General features: G+C 36.2%; 1 long non-coding RNA gene across 5 annotated transcripts in view; it reads left to right on the top strand.

Moving 5' to 3' along the window:
- The window catches only part of LOC308647828, a 258,854-nt gene that overhangs the window by 42,229 nt on the left and 195,057 nt on the right, over nucleotides 1-21,568 (top strand). For 3 of the 5 annotated variants that reach the window (XR_014021712.1, XR_014021713.1, XR_014021715.1), the window contains one exon: nucleotides 10,461-10,523. The exons of the other annotated variants lie outside the window; for them this stretch is intronic. This is a non-coding gene — a long non-coding RNA (uncharacterized lncRNA). The remainder of the gene's footprint in view (nucleotides 1-10,460; nucleotides 10,524-21,568) is intronic. 5 annotated transcript variants of the gene reach the window in all.

The raw sequence follows: 21,568 nt of genomic DNA, 5'->3' as shown, positions 1-21,568 counted from the left end.
GTCAAGCCATTAAATAGCTAGAAATTAAAATCCTGTGATTACTTAGAATTTAAGAAATAATATAAGATGAAGATAATATAAGCCTCATTGCTGGGAGAAATAATTAGCTGAACCCAAGTCTATAATTGAAGTTGCAAAGTATTTGTTACTGGAATAAGGGCTGGCTGCTTATCACTTGGCCAGTATTTAGGAAGCAGGAATTGGTAGGAAAAAACAGGTTTATTTAAGGAATGGCATCTTGGAAGATGGAAAGGCTCAAGGAGATTAGTAATCAGGAATGCAAAGGGCTTTTACAGGGAGGGAAAGGAGGAGCAGAGCAGGAAGGTTACCTGCTGAGTGGGTCTTTGATATCTAGAGAGTGTGTGTGCACACATCTCTCTCTCTCTCTCTCTCTCTCTCTCTCTCTCTCTCTCTCTCTCTCTCTCTTTCCTTTGACCAGGATATCACACTGCCCCATGATCTTTTGTAGCTAGTTTCTGGTTGTTGTTGTTTGTACTATTGGAGATTAAACCCAGGGGTGCTTTACCATTGAGCTACATCCATAATCCTTTTTGTTTTATATTTTGAGACAGGGTCTCACTAAGTTGCTGAAGGTGTTGCTAAATTGAGGCTAGCCTCGAACTTGTGCTTCTCCTGCTTCAGGCTTCCGAGTCGCCAGGATTATATGTATGTACCATTGCTCTGGGCACATTTTGGAATTTTCTGTTTTTATAAACCCAAGAAGAATAACACATGTAGAGAGATTATTCTGATAGAAGGGAGCATTTGTTTCCCTCCTACAAAGACAATATGTTTGATAGGAAGTTATATGAAATCATTATTTTTATATATAGTCGTATCAGAACTGGGAGACCTTCCTGATTCAGTATAAGTGAATAGGTTGACCAGCTGCAGGAATACAAGTTATCCCTTGCTCCCCAACCAGATCTCCACATTTTCAAGTCCTCTTGATACTCTGTCATCATCCATGTGCTGAAAATACTTTGATGTATGTGGCACCACACTTAAGGAAGATTGCTTCATGAACGTTTATTTAAAGTGATAATAATGTTAGCTCTATGCCTTCTTTGCTTGCTACTTTGTCATTTAGTCTTGTTGCAAGAATATGATGCAGGTGGTGAGTCAATTGCTCCGAAACCTCACTGCAATCTGTAAAGCACTATATTCGTAAAGTACCCTTTGGGAAGTACACAGTGTCTTTTCAAAGAGATTCTTTTAAAATTTAGCAGTGTTTTTCTGTAAATATATTGACACACACTTAGAGCACAGAATGCCGAATCCTGGCAAAATCTTCTGAGAATATGTATGTGTTCATAGCTAATGAAATGCCCTGATTTGTGTGGAAAATGCTTTCTGGAAATTAAACTGCATGAAAAGAAGTGAGCCTTCTTTGGCAGATATAATGTACCCTAATGTAAAGTCATAGCAAACGGTCCAGAACAGAAGCTTTAAAGAAAGCAAAGAGGGGATCTGTCTGAGGGGGTCTTTGTCCTTGTGGCCTGAGATAATGAAAGCCATCTTCCTGCATCCTCCCTTGGACCTTATTTGGTGATCTGGCTCCCCTACTACCTACCTCTGTCCTTCCCCAACATACACACAGAGACTTGGTCATTACTGAAAGCGCAACACCATGAATCTGGCACATACTCAGGGTGAAGAGATATTTATCAGATGTCTTGATGAATGCCCCAAAATCTATACTGGCTTTTCATCAGCCTCCGGATAAGAACTACAATCTTTACAATGATTTGCAAACCTGGGCAGATCTCATCAGGTCACTGCTCTGATATCACCTCTCCTCACTCACTCTGCTCCAGCTACACTGGCCTCCTTGAAGTTCTTAAAATAGCCAGGCCCAGTCCCACCTCAGGGTCTTTATACTTGCTCTTCCTTCTGTCTGCATGGCCTTTTCTCAAGATACCTATCCTCAGGGATTTTTTTTTTTTTCTCAACCTCCTGAATTCTTTTCAATGAAGTCTTCTTACTCATCCTGATTCTGATGTCTATTGTCTCATGACAACTAAGCTAAAAGTGGTTTAAGTAATAATGACTTGCTACTTATTTATGACAATTTAATAGGTGAAATGGGTGCTTCTTCCTTACCTGGGGGTGACAACATTCATCTGGGTGCTGTGCTGGTACATTTTGGGTTTTCCTCCACATGGTCTCTCTGTTCCTACCTGGTGGCTCATCCTCCAGGGCCTCTCCACATGGCTTTCTCTCTGGTGGAATAGACAGACTGCTTAAATCATAGAGGCTGGCTTCCAAGTGAGAGTGTTCCAAAATGATGGCCCCAAGGTGTTGGATTTACCAAGCCTCTGCCTACATGCCTTTGTTAATGTCCCACTGAAGAAAGCCAGTTGTGTGGTCAAGGCCAGCACTGACATGGGAGGAGATTGCACAAGGATATGAACACCTGGATATGTGGTTAATTGTGGGCTACAAATGTAATACCCTACCCCAGTTTGTCTTCTGGCCCCAAGTCATTCTCTCTCTCTCCTGCATAATATACTGACCACCCCTTGCCAAGACCCTCAACATCTCACCCTATTAAGTCCTCCAGTTTAGGCTTCATTTTCGTGTTCTCACCATTTAGTTCAGGTTCATGTGAGGCTGAGGTGAGAAGGCAGTTCCTCGTGTGTGGCTCCCTAGAAGTGGTTTTTCGGGTTTAGGAGTCAATAACTGAATAGCAAGATAATTGTCTCTTGACTTCTAGCTTAGAAATATAGCATATTCCTTTTAAGTGGACAATGGATTTACTCTCTTTACTCATTTCTCTCTTAATGCAAGTATTTCTCTCCTTACTTGATTTAAACATATTCTTATTCTATCCTCAAAAATTACATAGAACATCTCATTTCTATGCTATAGTTCTTCACTTTTATGATTCCCATTGTTCCCTACTTTTTTCTCTTGATGTTTCAGTTTTCTGTAACATTATTATTTTTTCTTTTAAACAGTTTTTAGCATATTTATTTTTTATTATTACATTATTTTTAAAACCCTCAAATTTAATGGTTGAAAATGAAAGTGACTTCTTATTTCTCACTATCTTTTAGGTTAACGGGGTTTTTATTCTGTCCAAGTGGTGGAATCTCTGGCCACTCCTCCCCACCTCGCTCATCCTTTCCACCTTGGTCTCATGTCTCAGGGATTTTCCTAGTTGCCATTCTCTACAGAAAGATGGTCTGAGCTCCTTTAAAGCATGAGCATCTGGGTTCCCAGGGGGTCAAAGCAGTGGTGACCAGTTCTTATGAAGGCCAGACCTGGAGGTGATGATTCCACCTATTCTATTAGTCAAAGCAAAGGCCAGAAAGCCAGACCAGGCTAAGGAGAGAGAAATAAACTTCATCTCTTACAGGGAGGAGCAAGATGTGTGTAAAGGGAGGTGGAATATTAGTAGACTATCTACAACATCCCTTTTTCCTTGTGTATTTTCTCCTAAGCCTGAATCACTTATTACATGTCCCTCACGCTGCATATACAATCTGTAAGGTCAGGGACTTTGGTCCCTTTTATTCAATACTGTATATCCTACAGAATACTGCCAGCCACAAGACAGGTGCTCACATATTCGGAATGAATGTTTAGCACCCTAGCTTCTCAGATGCTTCTCCTTTCTCTACCTGGGTGTTTATCATTGAATTGACCCTTGTGGCTGGTTTGAAAGCCAAGTGATAATATATGTTTGTGTGTTTGGCTTCCATCATGTCTGAGCTCACTTGGTCTGTTTGTGTCTTTGGGATTTAACTCTGGCCTCACTGGATTCTTCAGCTAATCTGAGTCTTTCAATACAGAATGACAATGTAGAATTTGGTGTCAACTTTGCTAGGTGGCCCTGGGCCCTCTTAGACTGCCCTTTCCCTGTCTGTGTGTTCCTGGATGCCCATTACAAAGACTGATCTTTCTATAGATTTGGTATACAGTATATTTTCTCTTATGTATTGACTAAATACATATATATGCAGACATTACATATATACAAACACACATGTATATTTAAGACATGGAAAAGATAATAGGAGTAAAAAATTACATTTAACCTTATGATGAAGCATAGAAATATCCTACACTCTGGGGTTTTGAAGAACTCTGGGATTTAATACCTATAAAAAAGGTATTAAAGTTTTAAAAGTGCTTTTAGGGTATTAGAAAACTAATGACTGATATGAAACTATTTTACTGATCTGTGATTTTCTTTCTTTGCTCAATTTCAGTGTAATTTCCTCAGACTCACCCCCCTCCCTTTTCATGTCTTTCCTTCAATTTACAAAACTTTCTTTTTTGGAACCCATATTTTTTTACCTCTAAGTCTCAGCTGTCTGGTGTTAGTTGATTCGGGACTGTTTTAATCCTGATTTTATTTGTCCTAAAACTTACTGATAAAATCTTTGCAGGAGAAAATTGCTTCTTGCTTTTATATGATATCGTTAGAGGTAGAATCAGCCACATGATATGTTCATATCATAAAGCCATGATTCCAGAAACCACACATACGATTCAGCCTGATTTATTTTTAATAGTTATACCTCATGTTGTAAATGAAAGACATTAGGACAATATATGAAAATCACATTAATGGATGGTTTCATCTAGTGTCTGTAGCTGAAAATTGCCAATGAAGCCTGAGACCGTTGCATGATTGGTTATGTGGAATGAAAATAGCTATTATTTGCTTATATGGTTTCTGTTTAAGCAAGTGAAATACCACAGCCATGGGATAGTTGTTGGCAGGATTTCCTGGGTAAATTTTAAATCAATATAAGAAGGAAGGTAAAACATTTAAAGAGAAATATTTAAATAGTATATTCAAAGTATAAGCTGAGAAAGTTGGAAGTGTCCTAGAACATATCATGAGAACTTATGAATTATTAAAAATCAAACCATAATATTATCATTTCTTTTTGTTAAAGATAAAAATGCATAAGCTTCTGTAGGAGGTGGAGACAATATGATCATGAAGTAGATTGCTTTTCTGAAATGAAATTAGCATAAATGGGCAATACAGTAGGTTATAGTATTTAATCACAATTTCCTTGCTAAATAAGTTCATATTTCTGCCAATTTATTTCTGGAAGGATAACTGAAAACCTTGCTCATAAGATGAAGCAAGAGGAATCATGACAAAGCCTTCTTTGGGGCAATTCCAAATGTTGTTCCTTCTCATTTACCAACAGGTGATTTAAGGCATCCAAGCATGCAACTCTTGGGTTTTATATTTAACTCTCTTATACTCTGTATGTTGAAAACTAACATCCCCAAGGGGTTTGTGATCAAAATGGGAATAATAAAACAAGGAAGACATTCAATTTACTTTACCTGAACTTGTAAGTTTATGTAATTTTAAGGGCCTTACAGTATGTAGAATGAGTCTTTCTTCTCTTGCTTTTCAGTGGTGAAAATGATTCTGTGTTATGCTGTTTTTTTTTTTTTTTTAGCCTAGACACAACTCAAAGACCTGCTAAAATTTGTGGCTCAGATATAGGCTCTCTCTGTGCATAGTTACAATTTGAATATGTATTGGTTATGACAGAGTGATGCCAGATTTAGGAAAATGAGGAGAAAAGAGAGCATGTTGTGAGGAAATGGTCTCAGCAGGCTTGGGGAAATTTGGAAGAGAATGGCATCCTCTTCTACCGTCATTTGTGATGTCCAAGCATGTATACATATGGCACGCTTGAGGCATTATAAGAGCTACTCTCCCCAGCCCCCCAAACTGGAAAATAACCAGAGATGGGTTATACCATTTTTCAGAGAAAAATAGACCGAAATGGAATTTGTAAAAGTGAAATTATTCATTGGCAACGAAGAATGAAGCTTTATTCATTGTAAGACTGATTCAATCATGTCATAGAAATGTTAATTGAACATAAAGATTTATTTTACTAATTATGAATAGATTGAAATTTTGTCATTGACACTTTGAAAAACCTAAAGAAGAAAATTACCTTGAAACCTTAAAGCTAGAGATACCAGTTGTTAAGATTTTAGTCCATTTTCTTTCAATATTTTTGAATACTCTAAATATATATATATATATATATATATATATACATATTTTGCAGAGTTGAAATTATACCACACATAATTCTACATCTTCATTGTTTTTACTAACTTTTATTGATGTATTTATACTCTCTGTAAATACCATTTATAAAGGCTGAATGATATACTTCATCATATGATTTTTAAAACTTAGTACTATCTTATTACTGGGTATTATATGAAATTTTTTAAGAAGTTATAATAATTTTTGTGCATAAATATCTATGTGCATTCTGATAATTTTCTTATAATGTACTTTTAGAAATGGAAATACTATTTAAAAAGAGTAACTACTTTCAACATGGTTTTTGATATATTGTCAAATTGCTTTCTGTGAAGATTATATCAGTTTGCATTAGCCAATACTAATGAGACGCATCTCATCACATCATTGCCAAGAGCCATCACCAATTAGCTGAAAAGTCTTATGTTTTAATTTTTTCCTGTTTATCAGCTGTTTACATTTGTCTCCTGAATTGTTTATTTCTGTTCCTCTTTTTGAGTCCATTTGTATAAAAAGACTTTAATGTTTTTCATATCAGGAATATTAATTTTAAGGATAAAGTATTAGCTCTTGTATTAAATTTAGTTTTAGAGAACAGCTTCTAGGAATGCACCTAGACTGTAGGCTAGTTATATAGATTAGATACCTTACTATCTTTATAAATATTATGATGGAAAAGTACAGGTTGTAATGATTTTGTCATTTTGCTTGTCAAAAGTCTGTAATAGCTCTCTATCACACACAGCAAAATCCAAAGCTCTCCAAAATATAAATGTAGCATGTATTTTATCTTTTCTCTTAATTCACTATTCCCCTTTCCGTCAGTATCCTTTAACCTTTCCTGAGCTACCCTACCTGCATTGAACCTTTTCCTTACTGGAAAGAACATTTTCTGCTTTCAACTTACTCCATTTAGACTCTATGTCATCTATCTTAAGCTTGCATGAAGACATTCTTTAAATTTGCTAACATTCTACCTCCTTGTCTAAGCTTTCTGAGATATCCTCCAACCAGAAGTAGTCTCTCTCTGTTATGCCTCTGTACCTGGTAAATCTATTAGCATTCGTTGCACTGGGGGATAGGAATCATGTCCCTGAACAGTGGAAGACTGACAAAAAAAGGTTATATGAAATCCTTGATTTTCCTGTTTTCCCTACTCCCTCTGTTCTTCACCCTTCTCCCTATCTTCTTTGGATTCAATGGACAATGGTTCTATTCTCCTGAACACATCGATTCTTCTTTTCTATTGCCTTTCTATTGATTTGGTAAAATCCCAATTCTGGATGAATCCAGTATCAACCTTACCTGTGTACCAAAAAAACTGACTGCACCAGGGGAAATCTTAAAACTGGCTGGCGTGTATGGTTGCCCCCAAACTCAATGAGCCCTCAAACTTTACTATTTTTCTCAAGTCTTTCTACCCATTACTTCCCTACTTATTCTTTGAAAAATCATGTTGTTTTTCTGTTCTAAGCAAAAATAGAAGCCAAGGCAAAAATGGTTTCAAAATTCTATCGCCAACTTTCAAAATGACTTTCATCTATCAGTCCTATTCCTTCCTTTATAGTGAAAAAGGTACCTCCTCTTATACAAGGCCAGCCTTTGACCTGTACTCTCCTAACCCCTTCTGCCTGCAGAGGAACCTTGCCTAGTGGTTCTCAGGCTTAAGTGTATATCAGAGATGCAGGTGGCTTGCTAAAACCCAGATTGCTGAACCCTTCCCCAGAGTTTCATTCAGCGGGTCCTGACCTGGTGTGTCAGAGAATTTGCATTTCTAGCAAGTTCTCAGGCGATGCTGATTGCTATGGTTCAGTGACCAAACTTTGAGATTCATTGCTTGTATTAGGGTTCTGTAGAGAAACAGGACCAATAACATGTATGTATGTATGTATGTATGTATGTAGATAGATAGATGATAAATAGATAGATTGATAGATAGATAAGGAATTGGCTCATATGATTATGCAGGCGATCAAGTCCCAAGATCTTTGGTATGAATCTGTAAGCTAGAGACCCAATGGCATAGTTCCAGTTGGAAGGCTGGCAGCCCTGAGGCAAGAAGAGCCAATGTTTCAGTTTGAGTCCAGAGGCAGGAAAACACTGATGTACCAGTCTGGAAGGCAGCCAGGGAGGAGAAATTCAAAGTGGTAGGGCACTTGGCAAGCATGTGCGAGGCCCTGAGTTCAATTCCTAGAACTGCCAAATAACAAACAAACAAACAAACAAACAAACTTGGCCATCTGTGGCCCAGTAAAAATGATGCATAAAACTATCACATTGGACTATAGATAACTCCCCTTCTATTATATTCTTTGTCCTTTCTATCAGATATTTGCATTCAATAAAGATGCTCAAACTTTTCCCCTTACCATTTAAAATGCTACCAACCAAGTCCAAACTCCTTACTTTAAACTTATGTTACCTTCTAGCTATTATCAGATATCTCTTCTTCCCTGAACCCCAAAAAATCCTTTGAAGAGGTTATCTGTGATTGTGGTTCCCAAGTTCTTTCCTCTCGTTATTGCTAAATTCACGGTAATGCATTCCAATTTGGATCCCCCACCACACGCAAACTGGTTTAACTTGTACTTGTGTTAGCAGGTACTTTTTGTTAATCTTCGATAACAGTTTGCTTTGTTAGTCAAATCCTCTTTTTTGAACCACTCTTTTAGCTTCTGGTACAGCAATCTACTGATTTTCTTCCTTAGGCAGCATTGTATTCATCAGATCTTTCTCCATTTCGTGGCACTAAAGTTTCAGTGTTTCTTTGGGCAGTCTCTGAGGCTCTTCAATGTTCTTAAACACATAGGATTTTAGGAAATCTTATTTATTTTCACTGCTTCGATAACCATTTATATGCTGATTTACCCTCAAGTGTATATCTTGCCTGAGCTTCAAACTCATATATTCAAATCTTCCTTGACATCTGCATGAGGATGCTTTTTTGTCAGGAATTTCAACATTAGCAAGCTTATAACTGAACTCATCATCTTTCCCATCTTCTTCCACTTCCTATAGATTTTCCCCCACTGCACTCTTCCCTGGGTCATTAGGAACATCTGGTCTCTCAAGTTAAAGCGTTGGAAGTTATCTATCACACCTCTCTCTTCCTCATTTTCTATATCCAATCTAAAACAAAAAATTTCATGCATGATAACTTCTAAATATCTCCTAAATGCCTCCATTTTTCTTCATTGCCTCTGCTACCATCCTGATTTAGGCCATCATTACTGTTTTTCCTGGTTTAAAGCAATCACCTTCTAAAATCACCTCTAGGTCTCAACTCTGCCTTAATTTCTCACTACTCTGTAGTTCATTCGATCTGCAAAGCCAGAATGATCCTTTTGACATCACATTTGATCACTTTCCTTTCATGATCAAAACTCTTCAGTAACATCCATTTGCCTTTAAGATGACCTTAAACTACTGTGATGTTTTAAGAGGACCTTAAAGCCCTTCAATATCTGCTTAGCTCTCTGGCAACGAAAGATGCTGTCTCTTCCTCTTTGCTCTCTGTTCCATTAATATTGGGCTTCATTCGGTGCATAAAATACCCTCTCTCTGCTCTAGGCCTTTGAACGTGCTCCTCCCTGCTGGAACATGCTATTTCTCTTACCTAAGACTCCTCCAGTCCTCCCTCCTCCAGACCCACCTTTGTTCCCACTAGGATTTTGGGTAGTTTCTGTTTATGAGACTCACTTATCAAATAGGGGATTGTTTGGGTATTAAATGAATAAAAATGTATAAAAAATCCTGTGTACATAAAACACCTGCTAGATACAAGATATTTTCTCCAATTCGTCTGTATCACTTCTTTTTGATGTCAATCTCTTCAATAGTTTAGGAGACCTTCAAAGGCTTTTATTTCTCTATGAATTCTTACATGTTATTTTTAAACAAGGTAGTTATAATGGCGACTTTTAAATTAGGATATTAATATTAAGGTAATATAATGTATTGTCATTTCTGAAATGATCCTCAGATTTTTTTTTTTGACTAAGAATTTCTCATACATTATTGACCTGGATTTCTGTAATACATGGAAAATCCATTCTCCTGAATAAGGCCTTTCCTCAGGCCATTAAAATGGTGTATTTTCTCAGTCAAAAGGTACTTGGGAGAAACTCATCATGTAAAAAGTAGTTCTGTTTCACATTATCTAAAATTAGGCAAATGCATAGCTTTAAGGCAGAAGATAAAATTGTGTGATATAAATAGCTATCAGTTGAGATTTATATGCATGTATGAATCATCATTAGAAGCCTTCATTTTAAGAGAGACAGGTAAAACATTACTGGTCTCACGTGGGTACAGGCAAGACTTCAGCCATAAAAATTTCTTGCTTGTAAATGCTTAGTTTTAGGTGAAAAGATGTAGAATCCCATTCACTTTTGTGATTTAAATTCCATAGGTGCTTACATGAATTCTCAGAACAAAAGAAACCTTGAGGTTTTCTCCAGACTGTGATAAATCAGTAAGTATAAAAGCAAAAATCTCAGTAAAACCTAGTGTTGGTTTTTGTTGTGGGACAAAAATGGGTTAAGTTCCCTCTAAACAATTAGATTTCCTTAACTGACTCAATAGGTGATGCAGGCATAGTGGATGGTCATATAAGCATCTTTGAGAATTACCTCTCACATTCTAAAACCTCTGGGATGCATGGACCTATGATTCTTGCAAATGGCAAAAACAATGACATGGGAAGCTTATGTAAGATAAAGAAGCAATTCAAAGTGAAAATCTCAAAATGACAAGTTCAGAACAACTGTAGACCAGGCCATGTGGGTCTAACTATTGCAAGATGATTTGACCCTTGAATCTCTGGGCCATCTTTTAATATTTTCCTTTTGGATGACTGTGGTACTTTCTATTCTATGTGGATATGTTAGCAGGCATACTTCTTTTCTCTTAATGAGTACCAGATTCCCCAATGCGTAAATTAAGCTCTTTTGGAATCCACTACCAGGCCGCAGGGGTGTCATTCAGTGCATTGAAGTAGTAATTTACTAAATGGGACCCTCATGGCCCAAAAGAGTTCATGCAGTTTCCCAAGTGTCTACCTTAACCAGGCAATGGTTTATGGTCTGGAGAACCTAATGAGTGTTCAATTATACTATTACATTTAGAAAAGGAGACTTATATTTTTCCAGGAAATATGGGTCTGCTCTATGTTTTAGCTCAAGGTTAGGTTATTTTTTAGTTCCACCAGAATTTTCCATTTCTTATATCTTATATTTTGTGTTTATTGAGTTGCCTGAGAAGCATTCCCTACTCCCTCCAGTTAATGATTCTATTGGGTTTTAGTTACTTGTGTGTGTGTTTTTTTTTAAATTTGGCTTCATTGAAAGAATTATCATTAGGAAGAATGATATATATTGAAAAATCCTTCCATTTGGTCTCATTCTTTACTCTTCCAATACATTTTTAATAACAAAATTTCTACTTGGAAATTTAAAAAATTTAAAAATTTAACCATGGCTTAATTGAAATATTAATAGCATAGTGTTTTCTGTATGAGAACCCTCTCTTTGTTCAGCGATATCCACTTTGAATTTTTAAAAGCTCCTCTATTGGCTCACCCTTTCCAAAAAACATTTTTATAATGTTATTGTATTTTTTTATACCTTTATTTTACTTATTTATTTTTACTTGGTGCTAAGGATTGAACCCAGTGCCTCATGCATGCTGGGCAAGCACTTTATCCCTGAGCAACAACTGCAGCTCCTCTTTCCGAAATTTTAAAAAGAAAATTAAAACTTCATGAAGGTTAGCTGATATAAAAAATTATACTAAATCTCAAAAAAGTGTTGCTTTTGAGATTTTGAATGTGATCTGTTTTTAGTTAATAGGACACTGTTTTTCATGTAGTAAATGTAGATGGCTAAGTGCTGTCATTTCTATATTCTCTAGGTGGCAGCTTAGCTCTACCTTTAAAAATCTCCCTTTTTTATATTTTTCTCAGTGGCATTTCATTTAAAAACTGGAACATAATGCACAACAACATGTAAAATGAATACAGCCAAACCTGATCTGCCTGTCTTTAATGTCTTGACAAGGTTTTTCCTGTAGCTTTGCCTGGCTGCTGATTTTAATGGAGGGACTTCCATACAGCAGCACTCCAAAAAGTGCACAAATTCACCCTTCTTAACATAGGAAGGTCGATGTTGTTCTTTTTTGTGATTAAGTTTCAGCTACAAGGCACCAACACTGTTCTAGTATTTGTACTCTTTCTGCATGTTTTGAGGCAATTGTCATGCTATTTAGTCACATCTGAGATGTGTTTGCTTCCTTCTCTCTATTATAGTTACATGAACAGCTGGGTCTGAATGTCACAATATCCTCATTCTGTTCAGTGAGAGCCCAAGTGCCTTCCTGAGAACTATGAAATTAGTAGCTTAACCTCAGAACAGGAAACCACACTATCTTTTACAGCAAAATCTCAACCGGGAGTGATTGTGCCCCACAGAGAATATTCTGCAGTGTCTGGAGACATTTTTGATGCTGAAACTAGGGGAAGAGAGGTGCTACTACTAGCATCTAGTGGATTGAAGCCACGGATGCTATGAATGCCCTGCTCTGCAGAGGAAAATCCCCCAGAGCAAGAATAATCCAGCCAAAATGTTAATAGTGCTGAGGATAAAAAATCCTGTCACAAAGGAACAGAGACATAATGATAGAATATCAAAATCAATGCAGAGCTTTAATAATCAACAAAATGAACTCATATAAAAGGTTGGTTCCTGAAGGTCATATACATCCTTTAACAAATATGTTATGCAATTATTCTTTTTCTATGGCTCTACCCATTTTTCTCAAATGGTTAAAAAATAAGCTGTGTCCTTGAGTTTTATTTTCTTAATTAAGAACATTGCTCAAGACTTATTTTGCATATCTAAAAACCCAGGAAATCTCTTTATGAAAAACTGTGTTTACTGAGTACATAGATTTAGTCTGCACAGCTGTCAAGATCTATATGCAATTTTCTTTCCTATTTTGTAAGTCAATTTCATTAAAACAGGTTTGAGATGTTTCAAGTTTATCAATCCTATTGACTGCAGAATATATTAATTAAAATTATTGAAAATCAAGGTTTGAGTGTATTGAAGTTCCTGAAGAATTTATTGTAAAAGAAGCCACTTAATTTATCATTGCCAAGAAGCTGTGAAACAATGACAAACTTATTTAGCATCCTGAAACTGTGCTACAGGTACAATTTATCATTGTGTTCTGCCTGAAGATCCATGTGTGACATAATTAAGAATACATACTATATATGGATCCATCCAGTCTTCTGTCATTTAATAAGCTGATAGAGTGAGATGTTTTGGCTACATTATGCTCTTTTTAGATCAATGATTTTTCAATTCTTATCTTAATTAATTAATTATAATTTGGGGGGCATTACTGGGAATTGAACCTGGGGCCATTTTACCACTGAACTACATTCCCTGTCCTTTTTATTTTTTATTTTGAGACAAGTTCTCACTAAATTGCTGAGATTGGACTTGAATTTACAATTCTACTGCCTCAGCCTCCCAAGTAGCTGGCATTACAGGCTTATACCACCACGCCTGGTGACATTTTATTTTAAATCCCTATACATTAAATGGATTAAATTCCAGTTACTTTTGTTGTAAGGAGGGAACTTACTTTGCCTTTGCATAACCCTAAGGCATCATTGCAGGAATTCCGTCTTTCATTAAAAATAGTTTGAAAACCATTGGTGGTGCATGTCAGGCTTGCTTTAATTACCAAATTTTAGTTCTTTTTGACTCTGAGTATCCATCTAAAGCAAAAACAAACGAAAACAAACAAACAAACAAACAAAAAACAACAAAAAAGTTAAACCCTCTTTTGATCCCAAATTCTAACAACTATACCCTTTCTTTGCTCCAAGATGTTTGTCAAATTCTTGGCACGTTTTCTATGTACCTTGCTTCCATTTTCTTATTTTTAATCCATTCCTAAAAAGATTTACCTTCCTCCTAGTTTTACTATTCCATGGACACTGTTTTTGTCAAGTTATAGCACCATGTCACTGATAATATAACTGATGGTCACTTGACTCATCTTTCTTTATTTCTCAAAAACCCTTGATGGAGCCACCATCTTCTTTCTTAAAACATTCTCCTGATTCTCTCTTTTCCTCATTGCCTTCTTCTTGTCTTTCTTCTGTAAGTGTTGGAGTTCTTCAGGACTTAAGCTTTTCTGTTCTTCTAAGTTCTCTCCTCCTCAGGTTGTCCTGTCCCTTTCCATGACTTTAAATACCACCTACTTCTTGATAACTGCTATATTTTATATCTTCAGATCTGTTCTTTTAAGTTTCATATCTGCGTGCCCAGATATGAAATGTAGATGAGAACTCCAGGAGTCATCCTTTACTTTCCACCTGACCTTCACCATCCACATCTACCATCAGAAACTCCTGTCTGCACTTTCTTCAGTGATATGCTTCAGTTATTTCCACAATCTCAATTTCTACTATGACCTTGTTAAGGTAAGTGTCTATCATTTCTCACTTTGAGAGCCTCCTACATCATCTTTGTGTTTCTACTCTTGTTTTACTCTTATCCATTTGCCACAGGCCATGTTGTGTGTGTGTGTGTGTGTGTGTGTGTGTGTTTTGTGGTTCTGATAATAGAATCCAGGACCTCAACTGAGCCTGGAAAGTGCTCTACCACTGAGCTACATCCCCAGCCAGTGTGATTTTTAAATATCAAATTGATTATATATCTTTCCGCCTTATGATTCTTACATGCAATATTATTGCATTTAGAATAAAATGCAAATTCCATACCATGGTCTTGGATCCTATCTGGTTATCTATTTTTGTTTTTGCCACTTCAATTTCTCTCTCATTAATGCTTTATATTATTGACTTGGGGGCATTTAGGAGAGGCTCAATTGTTTTCACCACAAAGGAACTTCTTACTTACAATTCTTGAACTTTCTTTCCTCCCTTGCTCTTTGCATACCTGGTTTCTTTGTATTTTTCAGGTTTTTGATTAAAAGCCTCATAACCCACCATTACTCTCTTTTACTATTTTTATCTTATTTATGTACTTGTTCATTTGTTTATTGTCTGACTACTAGAATGTAGGCTTCACGATGATGGAACTGGTCTGTCTTCCTTCCCTGGAAGCTGGTAGCCACTCAGCACACCTTGAATACATCAATAAATCATTTTAGTAAATAATTGGCAGCATATGTAGGAGGGTTGAGGATAATAGACAAGCATACTCACCTGCCCTGCACTTCTTGCCTTTATAGAGAAGGAGGTGACTAAGTAGGCAGATATTAGAGTTAGTGTCTAGTATTTGAGGATTGATGTAGAAAATAGTGTGAGACATAGGTTTGTTATCTATAAAACAGAGGGAGAGTTTAGGTGGAAATTAAATTTGGAACAAAATTTTGGAATTGTAGCTGCTTGAGAGATGGTGAGCTGCCTCACTGAGGATGTTCCACTAGAGTCTGGATGACAACCTGTCCAGAAAATGGCAGTGAGATTTTCTGATTTATATTGGCTCTTGGTCTAGAGATATCTAAGGACCCTTTCCCTCTTTGAGATGTTGAAATTTCAAGGTTGAAAAAGAGTTCTGATCTGTATCTCCCAGCATTAATATGTTATTGTCATTCTATGGATTGTTCTTGAAGTAATACCTTATTGGATATCCTTTAAAACCACCATTTGTCAGTAATAACAGAAACTAAAGATGCCATTTTGGGAGGTAAAAATGTTAATAAAGAAGAATTGCCCAGGAAATATGTTCTTGATAGCTCCATCTTTCACTGTGTGTGTGTGTGTGTGTGTGTGTGTGTGTGTGTGTAAACAAATCACAAACTTATTTAAAATGGAATGGATAGGAACACATCTTCATTTATTCCATGTCCTTAAAGTTACCTTCATGACTGGAGCTGGAGAGGTCAGTTCTAAAACTTCACATATTACATTTTGAACTTTATTTTTTAACAGCACCATAAACCTGCCATCATAGCCTTAATATTTCCTCTGGAATTTCTTGTTGTTTTTTTTTCCAGCTATCAACTAATGCATTTGATGTGAGAAATAAAGAGAAATAATGCCCCAAACTCTCCAAACATTAATTGACTAACTTTTGGAGATCATAAAACATCCAGGCAAGGTCTTTTCATTGGTCACTGCATTAAAAAAAAGTTCAAAGTCCATATTCAGCTGATGAAAAGTCACCTTCCCAAAGATTGTTTTTATTTTCTCATTTATTGACTCACACAGTATACTATGTATACAGCCAGAGATATGGAAAATTGAGCTCTATATATGTAATAAGAATTGTAATGCGTTCCACTGTTATAAATAAAAGTAAACAAAAAAGAAAGAAAAAAAAGAATACCATTGTGATACAACACCCTTAAAAAAATGACTCACACAAAATTTTTCATTATGTCTTATGTGACTCTTCAAAGTACAAGAAAACATATATTTAATCATCTGACCTTTGAAAACTGTGTTTTTTTTTTGTTGAGGACATTTTCAGAAGGTATGTAATGTATAATATCTCTTCTTTTAAATAACATAGAATTTCATGCTAATTTAACCATTATTGGGTAACTTACCCATACTTTTCAGCCCTTTTTTGATTCTGACCATTTTTTTTAACCTACTGTCCCAGACAATCTCATTTTATTTAGCTTCCATTTTTAAAAATGTTACTCATTTCTAGTGTTACCTACACTTAGCTTTACTGTTGTTCAAGATTAGAGTATCAAGAAACATTTGCCGAAGTTTGCCGTTGGAGGATATTACATTCTATATCCTCCTTCACTTCCTTATACTGTAGACGTGACTTTTTGCTCATATTAGTCAGATTTCTGTTAAGGTAACAAAATATCTGAGGCAATTAACTTATAAAGACAGAATACTTATTTTGGCTCACTGTATTAAGGTGTCAGTCTAAGTCTGAGTGGCCATGTCTTGGGCCTCTGGTGAAGGTGGCACATTGTGGCAAGAGCCTGTGACAGAGTTCACCACTCACTTCATGAGCCATGGGAAGAGAGGACAGGCAGGGGTTTCACAGTCTGTTTTGGAGGCATGCTCCAATGACCCAAGGACCTTTCACAAGGTTACACCTTCCAAAGGTCTTACTACCTTCCAACACTGCCATCTTGGGGGCCAAACTTTTAACTCATGGACCTTTGGGGAATGTTCATCCAAACCATAGCAGAACTGTAGCCTGAACTCCCTTTAAGTGTTATTATTTCTATTGCAGATGAAAATTCATTTGTTGTTCATGAATTCTTTTACTTTTGCCTTCTTCACATCATTTTCTAAACTTCTTATTTCTATTCTTATTTTCTATTATGACATTTTGAATTTTTCCCTCGCCTCTTGGGGAACCTCCTCATCCTATTCCTGCTGTGAAGTAATGAAGTACTCATTTTCTTGCCTTTAGTAGCTTCTATAGACCTCCATGTTCTTTGGCTCCTGGACCCCTTTTGTTGTCTTTGAAACTAGCAAATGTGGGCTAAATTGTTTTCATATCACTCCAAATGGAATAGTTTTCTTCCTCCCTTTTGCACATTTAAGAATTTTTGAGATAACATTGAGCTCACTTAGATAATCCAGGATAATCTGCTTATTGAGGGGGGGCATACTGGGGAATTAAAACAAAAGCACTCAACCATTGAGCCAAATCTTCAGCTCTTTTTATATTTTATTTAGAGACAGGGTCTCACTAAGTGGCTGAGGTTCTCACTAAATTGCTGAGGCTGGCTTTTACTCTTGATCCCCCTGCCTCAACCTCCTAAACAACTGGGATTACAGGCATGCGCCACCACATGGGAGCTGATCTCCCTATTTTGAAGTCATCTGATTAGTAACCTTAATTTCACCTACAATTTTAATTATCCTTGGCCAAATAACAGGCAGGATATTCACAGGCTCTGGGGGATAGGATGTAGATGTCTTTGGGGGACCATTATTCTGCTTATCATAAATACCTACCTCTCAGTCTTGGATGTCTGAAATCTCTCCTGCAATCAAGCCTCTCCTCACTCAAAAGCAGGTGACCCTCCCATTCCACTTGGCCACTCTTGCAGCCTCCATGCTCTTCTCTATCTGCTTAGTCTCTGCTGACCCTGAATGATTATATATAAAATGAGAGATTTTGCCTTTTGCATTTAAAGCATATTTAAAACCATTAAATTGATTTGATGTCTACGTAATTTAGGAAAAATAGGTAAATGTTACTAGACACTTTTCTTTTTTATTTAAATTATTTATATTGGATCTGTTTTCTTCCTTTTTTCAGTATATAACTATTTTATGCTGTTTAATAATAAAAAACAATAGAAAAACCAAAACCACTATTAAAAAATGCTAGTTACTAATGGACTTTTTTTTTTTTTAAATCACAACTTTAGACCATTCTTTTATTTGCTCTGAGTTGTACAAATGATTCAGGCCTGATCCCTTCTCATTTTAGGTTCCGTATGAATCTATATAGTTCTGCTAAAGCCTTTCTGTGTTTTAATATATGTTGCCCTCCCATTTTTTTTCTTTCTGTTACTTAATAACTAGGCATTTAATCCTAGCACCATCTTTTTGAGAGAGAAACTTTTCGTCTGAAAGCAAACAGGTGGTCTTTAGTAATTAAAACTGTGTAACTGCCAATGTCTTGATCTCATTTCCAGTATTTTCAGCATATCTGTAGGTAGAAAGCTTGTTACTTAAGTTTCGTTATTAATAATTACCTGACTTCTTGTGACACATTGTCGTGGGCCTAATCATACACATATTTTGATATTTGGGAGGATCATTATTAAGTAAGAAGAAGAGTATATTTCCTTGGTCCTCTGAAATAAATCAAGGCCAAACCTACCTACATGGAATTTTGAACCATGATAAGGAGCAAAAATCTTGGGAATTTGAGGGAAGAAAGTAATTTTCTTACAATTTAAATTTACTTTTTCCTAGAGGAAAGATATTCTTGTATTTCTGGACTATTTCAATTCATTGAGCTCTACCTGCTCAGGATAAAAAAGTCCTTCTTATAATCAATGAAACCAAGCAGAACATTACAGTTTCTAAGTTCAGTGCAAATTAAGTATTTCCCTATTATAAGGGATTCTATCATTGAGAAATAGCTTTTATATTCACAGCAATGATAGAAAAATGACATTCCTCTTTTTTTTCAGTTATATGAATACATTCCCTTTAAGATCTATCATATTAGCATTGCTGACTCTTTGGGCTGGCCTCTCAAATGAGGGTCATATCAGGGAAATGGAATGCATATATGTATCCTCTGAGGAAAAAAAATTGAGATTCATTGAGAAATGAGTCAGGACATTTCTTTGTTCTCTGTGCATAACACACGCTTGGAATTTTACATAAATCAAATAGGAATATTTACATGTTTTCATGGATTTTTAACTTGTTTTGAGTTGATTTCATAAAATTAATGAAAAGTTTAAAAATAACCTGACCAACATAACTTCTAAGTGATAATATTGTACAGAGATCACCATAGAGAAAGGAAAGAGTTTGATATAATAGATTTTGGAGGCTTTGCCTGGAAATGCCAAAAAGATACCATTAGTTGGTAATTTGTAACTGGTTCATTGTTCAAACATTTTAGAGTTGAGGGACTAGATGGAATGTGAACATCAGAATCTTCATTTTTAGTTTTTGATACTTCTATCACATGCAGGCAAGAGCTGGTAGGCTGAGGTTTTATCTTGAAATAATGAGAGAAGTTTTCCCATTCTGAATTAGTTAGAAAGTCAGTACTAAGACTGCCCCACGGCATGGACTGTGAATCCAAGTGTATCCAACATCAAGCCGTCTTTCATTTAAGTCTGTTTAATAAATCATCTTCTTAACTGGAACTGGGGTTATGAAAGTTCACGCCTCTGGCTCAACTGGAAAGGAGAAGATCAGGAGCATAGAGGTCTTAAGAAATGTAATATTATTTTCAACTGGGGTTTTATGACACACAGGGAAAATGTTATTTACAAAATATTCTTGCTTGGATCAGAGCAGCTGCTCCTGGATGGTTAAAAATAATAACATTTGGAAAGCTGGAGATGGCTCAGATTTTGTCCAGGATTCAAAGCACTTCATGAGAGCAGGCTTAGGAGACTGTTAATTGTTGAATGAATAATCAAAGAATAAAAATTTCAGTTTCTTTTGACTGATTCAGATCTCAGGTAAGTTATTTCGATATGCTTAAGGCTATTTACTTTAATATTATTGTTCGAGAAATTGGGCATGGCATTTTTTTTCCACATCAAGCTGATAAGCTAACTTTAGCCAACAATTTCATAGGAACTTGGTAAAAACATTATATTTTGTCCCTAACTAGGTTTATAAGACTTAACAATTATATCTTTTGGAAGCAAAGTTTTGGTAGTTTTATGTATTCAGTAAATATATGTTTATTAAATGATATGGTTTTTCCCTACTGTATAATTACTAGTGCCCTGGGTACTGATGACACAATAGAGAATTGATTCACACATGTGTCCTCTGATCTTGGGGCTGTGGACAAGAGCCAGGAAAAAAGTTAACATAGATTAAGTGCTGTACTTGACTAAATAAATGCAATTCGACCCAGATTTTAGGGGTTAGCAAAAGCTCTTTTGAGGAAATAACATTTCAGCTGAAACCTTGATGTTAAATAGGAGGGAGCTGGAACACATAGGCAGACAGAGTATTCAAGGCTGTTGAGTTTTGTGAGTCTTGGGACCTGAAAGGACTTCAGAAACAGAGTAAGGAGATGGAGGCTGAAGCTGATAGGATGAGCAGGGACAAAGTTTGGAAGGGTCTTGAAAGCCATGCCAAGGAGTTTAGGATTTATCCTTAGTGTATAATTAAAATAGTAATTGTATAAATGAGCAATGAGGCTCAGGGTGATGGGAAGTCATTGAAAACTTTTAAGAAATGGAGCTACATAATCAGATTTGTTATTTGGAACACTTTAACTGGTTTTACTATGAAAAACCAAATGGAGAAGACTGCAGATTGGAGACAGACTGATTGTGGCAGCCTAGTGAGAGGCAAGAACCTCTGAAGCAGAGAGGTGGCTATGGGGATTGAAAGACATGGGTTGAAAAATAATGTGCAGAACATGGCAGTTAGGTATATGAGAAGGACATGAAGACCAAGGAATTCAGGGTGACTCCCAGGTTTCAGTCTCAATGGATTGTATGGTACCACTTACTGAGGAAGGAGGACTAGAATAAGATAGAAGTATAATTTCAGCTTTAGGTATGCTAAGTTTTAGGTACCTGTGGGATAATCAAAAAGGCTGTTTGAGACAGTTAAATATGTAAGATTAACAGGGAGGAGTGGGGGAAAGGGGGGACAGGAATGAGAAAGACAGTAGAATGGATCAGACATAACTTCCTAGGTTTATGTATGAATACACAACCAGTATAACTCCACATTGTGTATAATCACAAAAATGAGAACTTATACCCCATGTATGTATGATATGTCAAAATACATTCCACTATTGTGTATAACTAAAAAGAACAAAT

This window comes from Spermophilus citellus (genome assembly GCF_964194105.1).
Source record: "Spermophilus citellus genome assembly, chromosome: 4".
Classification (NCBI taxonomy): Eukaryota; Metazoa; Chordata; class Mammalia; order Rodentia; family Sciuridae; genus Spermophilus; species Spermophilus citellus.
The sequence above is the reverse complement of the archived record's forward strand: the minus strand, read 5'-3'. Positions and strand labels throughout refer to the sequence as shown.